An 8,650-nucleotide genomic window follows, 5' to 3' on the forward strand; every position below is an offset into this window, starting at 1 on the left:
TCACAGCGCTAACACTTAAATATGCTTTGTTTATCCTTCTACGTTAAGAGGTTAAGGCCTGGACACTCAACTACAAATTCAACTCAAGGAATAGGAATTTTGGTGAACTTTGGTGACTTGCAAATTATCGCCATTGACCAATAGCAAGCTGTCTTGGGTCAGTGTTGACCTTTGAGGGGACAGAGAGCTGGAGAGTCCAAAATAGAGGAAGCTATCGTAGCTTATTAGCTGCGTCGCGCCGTTCACTTTTATTTAACCTCCTCTGTCAAAGTAAAAACTATTCCACAAAAGAGCACTAATGGTTTAGATATGAAAAAGGAGTCGATGCTACAAATATAACTTTTGAATTAACTGTTTGAAGTTGTTGTCCCGTTAGCAATCGTGCTAAGTAAGTTTGCTAACTGTTAGCAAGTTTGTTAGCTTCTCAAGCAAACAGAAATGTCATATTTCCATCACATTTTCCATCGTTTAAGCTTTGTCTGCCGCTCTTCGTCGTGTCGTCTTCCTCTGTAATGGTTAAATGGCACCAACTGGAGAATTAGCGCCACCAACTGTTTATCTTAATGAACCAACTCCTAATATTCACATAACAGTAGTGGATCAAAACAATTCTTCAGTTTTCTGGAAATTCGGTTAAAATTTGCGCTGAATGTAGATGGAAGCCAGACTAATTAAAAATATTTCAGCTTTCTCAAAACCACGATAATGTTTTTTGTTGCAAGGATTTAAAAAATACTGTATTTCTGAGTCGTCTGCTCATGTGTACTTGATTACCTCACTGCCTACTTCAATGCATCTCTTTTATCTTTTTGTCACATCTTTGTTTTTCCTGTTTGTGTGATAAAAAGTAATAATGATGTCATTCAGCTCCATGTGTCCATACAAAGAAATAATCTGATCCTCCAGAAAAGAGGACAGCAGCTCTGTAGATTACATCTGTAATATCTGACATTTAATCATCTCAGCTGCTCCAACAGCCTTTCAGCAGCATGACAGCCTTATATTGTTCAGTGTGGGACGAACTGTTTCAGGTCTATGTTATTTAACAGAGTGCTGTCCCATTCATCAAACAGCTTTTGTAGCCCTCAAACCCACCTGTATTCATAATGCCACAGGTGATGCTGATTGACAGACAGGTTCACAGGAGCCCATATTTAACACTGAAACATGTTTTTTCTTGCTGTAATCATTCCTCCTGTTCATACTGACTATTAGAAGATCCCTTCATAATGCACTTACAATGGAAGTGATGGAGGACAAAATCTACAGTCCAACTTCTGCGCAAAAATGTATTTAAAAGTTTATCTGAAGCTAATATGAAGCTTCAGCGTCCAAATGAGTCAAATCAAGTAGATAGTAGATCTTTCAACGTTACAGTCTTGTTAGTGCCAAAGTCCCTCTTTTTGTTTCTATACTTCCACCTGCAGCTCAACAGGGAAACACTGTCCGAGGAAACACAAAGAGGGAATTTGATGCTAAAAAAGACTGTAAATGTGTCAGATATCCACTTGATATGACTAACTAGGACTGCTGAAGCCTCATATAAGCTTCACATCAACTTTTGAACACATTTTTGCAGTAAATGACGCAGCTTTAGACAATAAGGTTAAAAAAAATCATACTTTTCTGGTATTCACTTGCTTACATACATTGATTCCTTCTTCCACAAACCTGCATCAACTATTTTGATGATAGAATAATTATTTTAATCTTTTTTTTTAAGGAAAAATGCCAAACATTTACTTATTGCAGCTTCTCAAATGTGAGGAATTGAAGCTTGTATGTTTAATACATGATAGTAAACTGACTATGTTCGGATCAGACAAAATAAGACATTTGAAGACGTCGTCATTGGCTCTAAGAAATTATGACAGGCTTTTTTTTCTCTATTTTCTGAAAGTTTAAAGACAAAACTTAAATAAAAAGCAGATTAATAAATCATAAAAATATTTAAGACAGATATTATTTTAAATGGTTTAGAGTTGCAATGATTAGTCAGTTGACACAAAATTAAATCGCCAACTGTCTTGATAATCGATCGATCATTTTGGTCATTTTTTAAGAAAAAAAAAAAGTCCAAATTCTCTGATTCAAGCTTCTCAATCTGTTTTTATTTAGTCTAAACTAAATATTTTTGGGTTGTGGACTGTTTGTTGGGACACTTTGGGCTTTCAGGACGGCAAATTAAATAACAGATATATCAAACTTATTTGATTTATTGCTGTGTACTTTTAGATTACTCACTTTTAAATAATAATAATAATTTGGTCTTAAAATAACAAACAAAAGTATATTATATCAAAAATTTAATGTATCAAACAAAGTTTCTCTCTCTCTCTCTATATATATATATTATATTTCTGAATCCTGTGTATTTTGTAATACTATTTTTTTATGAATGTATTAATGTATAAAGGAAAACATTGGAACATGTGTTTGATTTGTTGTGTGGGACTAAGATTCACTCACAAGAAAGAGACGTCATATTTTTTAAATGGAAAACATTATACCGACAGAAGTTGTGTTTTTATTTTAAATTGTTTTATTTTCCATGTCATGTCTGAAAGAAAACCCTGCGTACACCTTCAACGACGAGATGAGACTCGAAGCACTGCGAGGACAAACAAATCAGAAAAACCATCGGGACCATGATTATCTACAACACCTCCGAAACCTCTTTTTAATTAAAATATTCATGAATTCCTTTTTTTCTGGTTTATCCTTCATGGTTTTATATGACTTTGTACAAAGTCATATCAAAAATCAAATATAGATAAACCTTTTTCCACAGCAGACATTTTGACTCGTCGTAGCAGGAACGGACGAGCGTAACTAACAACTTTATCAATGGCCGTTCCAAAGCCAGCGAGCCTGCACACATAGAAGGAATACAGCCGTGATTTATGTTATTAGTTTACTCCATATCATATGGGCCAACATAATCTGGACTCTGACAGGTCCTCCACCCTCCGTCTCGTGTTCCTGGTCTTGAAGAGAAACGCTGTGTCAAAGTCTAGTTTGAAGACTTTAATAGTTTAAGTTTCTGTTGAGCTCATCTGTTGTAAAGTTGTGTTTGATCAAACAGAAAGCTGGGAGCGAAGTAGAATTATTCCATCATAAGAGGACTGTAAGGCTGCAGCCAACTATTATTTTACTTATCAATTATTTTTATTAGTAATTGATTGGTTGTTCAGTGTATAAAATGTCAGAAAATAGTGAAAAATGCTGATTCTTATTCCCTGAAGCTCAAGTTAATATATTCAGATGATTATCAGTCAAAAACTCAAAGATGTTGAGTTTACTATCATGGAAAACTAGTCCTGAATGACTTTATCTATTAGGCTAATAAATTTAGGGCTAGAACTAACGGTTATTTCCATTGTCAATTGATCTATTGATTATTTTCTCAATTAATTGATTAGTTGTTTGGTCTGTAAAATGTCAGATAATGTTTCCCAAAGCCCAAACCACAAGCCAAAGATATTCAGTTTACTGTCATAAAGGACTAAAGAAACCAGAAAATATTCACATTTGAGAAGCTGGAATCAGAGAATTTGGAAACTTTTTTTCTAAAATTACTCAAAACGATTAATCGATTATCAAAGTAGTTGGCAATTAATTTAACAGTTGCCAACTAATCGATTGATCAATTTAAGGAGCTTAATCCAGCCATGCTGAGAAGTGACAATGGACTCCAGCAAGACACTGCTTCTGTCATCAAGGTCACAAGCCAAAAACGTTGGAAATCACTGGTTTTATCTTCAACAATGAATTATATTTTGTGAGTGCATCTTGTTTTTATTACCTCCAGCACTCAGGTGAATGCAGTGAAGTAAAAAGTAGAATATTTCTCTCCCTGCAGTAATTGATTGAATGTACTGAGTTTTTTCTGCCTGATTTATGATGTCTGTCATTGATTCACAGCAGCAACAACAAACTTTCTTCATTTTGCTGATTGCTGATTGGTTCAGTGGTTTGGCAACTTAATTTAGGAACAAACTGCTGGTTATATTATTCGGTATTTATTAAAAGTTCCCCTCGAACTCATGTTGGTAGTGACGGATTCAGAAAGTATGTGACAGCTGCCAGCACAGCTCAGAGTAGAACAGAAGCTGCATCATATGTACAGTATGAGAAATGCTCCTCTGTACGTGTGTTCTCAGATAACAGTGGTCCATACTCAGCATAACTGTAATACCAGGGCGATGTGTGCGTTCATGTAAACTGCACTGAGTCAATAACATAGCCAGAAGTTCCTTTTTTACATTGCTGTCATGTTGTGGAACCGTTACAGATCAAGTTTTTAAATATGAAAGAGGCTTCTAGAAGTCAGATTGGAATTTAATTTTATAATGAAATCTGCAATGACCTTGTTACTTTAGCTATTGATTTGTCCTTGTATTTGGGTATTAATACATTATTATTTATTTAAATTGTGGTGATGTGTTTTGGGGATTTTATTATTGTATTGCTTAGTTTTGTTTAATGTCTTATGTTTCTTTATGTATTTTTGTCTTTTAACATCTTAGGACCATGTTGGAAATCACTTGAACATGTTACATTATACCTTGGATTTTTGTTTTTGTGTCTGTAAATCAATTTAAAAAAAAAAAACAATCAAACTTTCTTCACACAGACAGAACAGACTCACACTTAATAAAGTCAGTCGGAGAAACAAGCCAGCATCCACCTTAACAGCCCTCACTTCCACCTTAACAGCAATTATCGTCAAACAATCCTCGTTTACGAGCTTTATGCCTGCAGCTGTCACTCTGTGTGCTGACCATGGTGCCAACAGCTAGCCGTAGTGGCTAACCGGTGAGCTAACTTTTAAAACAGTGTAGAGGACACAACAAGATGTCAGTAACAGCGGGTCAGTGACACATGCAGGAAGAACACTGGAAGGCTTTCTACTCCCGATTAAAATACATCTCACCCGCTTGTGAAAGTAAATGAAAGCTGCAGCAGCTAACACACCTACCAGCAACGTGAGTTCCGTCTTCCTGTTGTTGTCTTACGTCATGTGCTGCCCACGGGGTCCTAAAGACTGCTGTGTTATCTGAATAGTAGAGCGGCTCAGGAGTTAATAGGACTGGTTCACAATTTGTTTTTAATGACTAAATTAACGGTTAATAAATTGTTCACTGATGCTTTATAAATCATTTATAAGCATAATTTTTGAGTTGCCTCCTTTCTATACCACTATAACATTTACCTCATCTAATACTTTAGGCACCTCCGATGTTCAACCCCTTTTTATTAATGGCTTATAAATGATGAAAAAGTGTTAGTAAAATATTTATTAACCACTAATTAAGCCATTGATTAATGCTTATAAATTCTTTATCTGGTACCCAGATTTCCCATTAACTTTATAGTTAATAGGCTAAAACCTGATTAAAAAAAAAAAAACAATAGATCCTTCAACTAAATTTCTGTTCGATAAGAAGTGTATTACTGTTTCTAAAAGGCAAAGTTTAAGGATAAGTCTGGCAATATTATCCTTTTTTATTGCCAACAAACCCCATGTGCAGACGCAAACCAACAATGATCTACTAACAAGTATTGTGTGTGTGTCAGACCCTCATGTATCTTATTCCTCTGTACCTCTGAGCTCCATTGTTGTCCAAAAACTATTAAAAACACATCAGTGAGCCACACCACTGCACTGCTCTACATGTTCCTTCATTACCACAAGCACACACACTGCAGTTTATTTTGACTCAGTCCCACACACACCGTCCTGCTGCCAGGAATACTCACTAGAACATAAAATGTAGATTAATCCACCACTGAAAATAGACCTCAACACATTTCCTCCTGTTTATAGAATAACACCAGAGTTTTACTTCAGAGATGTCAGATCAGAAATAGATTGTCTGAATTGTTGTTGTCACATTTGTGTTGTTTTTGAAGATACTGACAACCTGTTGTGTTGTTTCAGTAGGAGGACTTTTGTGTGAGAGTCTGATGGTTTATGGACAAATAAATTGTCATCTTCCATATTAGCATGAAAACTGAAAATTTAAAGGATCAAGAATAGAACCCTGCGGAACCCCACAATTAATTACTGACACAGTCAGTGGCATAAATCATGTTTTTTTGTCTGTGAATGTCCTGTTCTTCTGCCCTCAAGTGGCAAATTAATTTAACTGCCATAAATGCCTGTTTGTTTGTTAAAAACTACTGTGGCCATTTGTTTTAGGCAATTACTGAGCCTTTTTAAAAACGTAAAGCAAATATTTGTTTTTCTTTTTTTTTTCAGATATTTAAATCTTCAGTAACTGATGGGCTTGGATATGAGACAGTAGGGATGTCAGAAAGTATTGGGAGACAGAATAGTACTTCTTTTTTTTGTCTTTTTATGGTAAAAATGTAGAATAGCGTCAGCCTTGTACTTACTTATAAGAATAATTTTTAGAAGCTTAAGGACAGACTGCTGTGATATCTTCTAATTTCACACTAAAGCCTTTACATTTACATTTCAGTGATTTAACAGAGGCTCTTATCTAAGCCATTTACACAGACATTCAAGGACACAAAGTTGGACACATACTGTACAGGCTGCTGTGGGGATTAAAATGTGTGATCTCTCAGTTACAGAACAGAACAGCGCCTTACCCAGCAGGCCTTTATGCATCCCATGAGACAGCAGGGAAACTGTGGATGCAGGACTTTGATTAAAGGAAATGAACTTCAACAATTCACATTTACTCATGTTTCTGAGTACCTCTATAAATTAATAAATGTGTATGTCTTTAATTTAAGATAAATACAATATAGTGGTGTTAAGCTCATCTATGAGCATCTACTATGTCCTGATCTCAGACGTACTTATCCTTACTTATTTTGACAAAAATGTCATGTTTTTCATCGGGTACGAATGTACGAACAGAACTAGAACCAATAATTCTTACTAAAGTTGACAAAAAATGAATTAGCCCAACCTAATCATACTTTAAAGCTGGAGCGCAGGACTTTTGTCTCCCCCCTCTGGCAGAGAAATTAAAGGGGGGCACTCAGCTGTGACTGCCTGACACAGGTATGCAGCAGCTCTCGTGCGCACCTCGAATGACGGGCACACAGAAAGGGCCAGAAAAAACTTTTGATGGCCCACTGGTCCCAGTATGCCCGACAGCCAGTACACCACTGGCTGTAGCCTACTGTTGTGGCCGTAAAATGGTGCATAAATTGTTTGAGCATCACACAACCCCTGAAAAATTTAAGAAAAATACAATTTTTTTGGGTGTTGAGTGAAACACAACACCCAAAAAACATGAGATTTAAAAACTGTGAAATACAGGGAAATTTATCTGGCGGTGATAAACGGCATTGTGTGAACTCATTTGGCAAGGGCTTGAATGTAACAGATGTTCATTTATATGTAAAAGTTCCACACTACAGGTTTAAAATAAATAAATAAACAGAAGAAAATAATAGTGTCTGGTTGTTTGTGTGTTCACGTTGTCCAGTCACATATTTTGTGACTTCTTCTTCAATTGACTTGTTTTGTCCAATCAACAGTCCCAAACCCCAAGATATTCAATTCACATAGATATACACATGATATTACATAGAGAAAAACAGGAAATCCACATATTTGAGAAGCTGAAACTAACACATTTTGGCATTTTTCTTTAAAAAAAATAGTGAGACAATTATATAAAATTAAAATATAATTGCTGAATGCTTGTCAGCATTCACGCCAATTATTAGTTGAAGCCAATGTTGCCATAATGGGACGATAATGAATGCAACACCAAGACACTCTTGAGAAAAAATAAGACTAGCTATTGAGACTAACTTTTTAAAGACAAAATTTGTCGACCATGTATTAAAAAGGAGAGGTTGGACGTTTTTCCTATTCACTTCAATACAGTCAAAGTTTTCTTGGAGCAGCATCTGGTGGCTATTAGAGGAACTGCAGCTGCATTTGTGATTGTGATTTCTGTACTTGAACAGACAGAAAGCTTTTTTATTAACCTGTAGAAAAAACAACTTTACAGGATCCATAATGATTAATGGGAACCTAAAATAACGTCACACAACTAACATATTGTGACTCGGTTCTTGTCCATTCTGCTCCAAAGTCTCTGTGAAGCTTCTGTTGTTTATGTTACTGAGGAGTTTTATATTCATCAGAAAAACACAAAATGCCTCTATGGAGGAGAACTGATTATACTTTAGAAAAGTAAAAATGCTTTAAAAGGCTTCAGTGGCTTTTTCAAATGGATGCTGATGGACAAATGAACTGTCTCCACTGAAGACGCTGCAGTTAAGAGAACATTCAGATCAAATACAGTAACAGTACAAACAGTTCCTGCCTGATCAAGAAGAGCGGTGGTGGAATTAGAGATGAAGGGAAAGTGCTACTTGAAAGTTGAAACTGGGAAGCGAAGTCGTACAAACTCAAGTTTTAAAAGAGGCGTAGCTCTTTTATGATAAGGAGCCTGGATTCTCCTTCAGGGCTTAATTAAAACTGGAATGTAAGAAGAAGCCATTATCAGACGGGCAGCCCGCGGTTCTCACACCACAGTTCCCACTATTCCACAATGTTTGCTGAGGAACCGCAAATGAGAGGTTATATAATATTACAGAAGAGCAGTGGTGGAAAGTAACTAGTACTGTACTTAAGTACAATTTTGAGGTA

The 8,650-nt window shown here is 35.9% G+C and overlaps 1 protein-coding gene across 3 annotated transcripts in view; it reads right to left on the reverse strand.

The window, feature by feature from the left end:
- immp2l (inner mitochondrial membrane peptidase subunit 2) overlaps positions 1–5,046 on the reverse strand; it is a 165,343-nt gene extending 160,297 nt beyond the window's left edge. For 2 of the 3 annotated variants that reach the window (XR_010928486.1, XM_067590694.1), the window contains exon 1: positions 4,982–5,046. The gene's annotated coding sequence lies outside the window, so the exon portion shown is untranslated. Of the gene's footprint in view, positions 1–4,977 lie in introns of all 3 variants that reach the window. The other variant, XM_067590695.1, reaches the window with a different exon arrangement.
- Positions 5,047–8,650: the final 3,604 nt, after the last annotated feature.

The sequence above is a fragment of the Thunnus thynnus genome, chromosome 5 (genome assembly GCF_963924715.1).
Source record: "Thunnus thynnus chromosome 5, fThuThy2.1, whole genome shotgun sequence".
Lineage (NCBI taxonomy): Eukaryota > Metazoa > Chordata > Actinopteri > Scombriformes > Scombridae > Thunnus > Thunnus thynnus.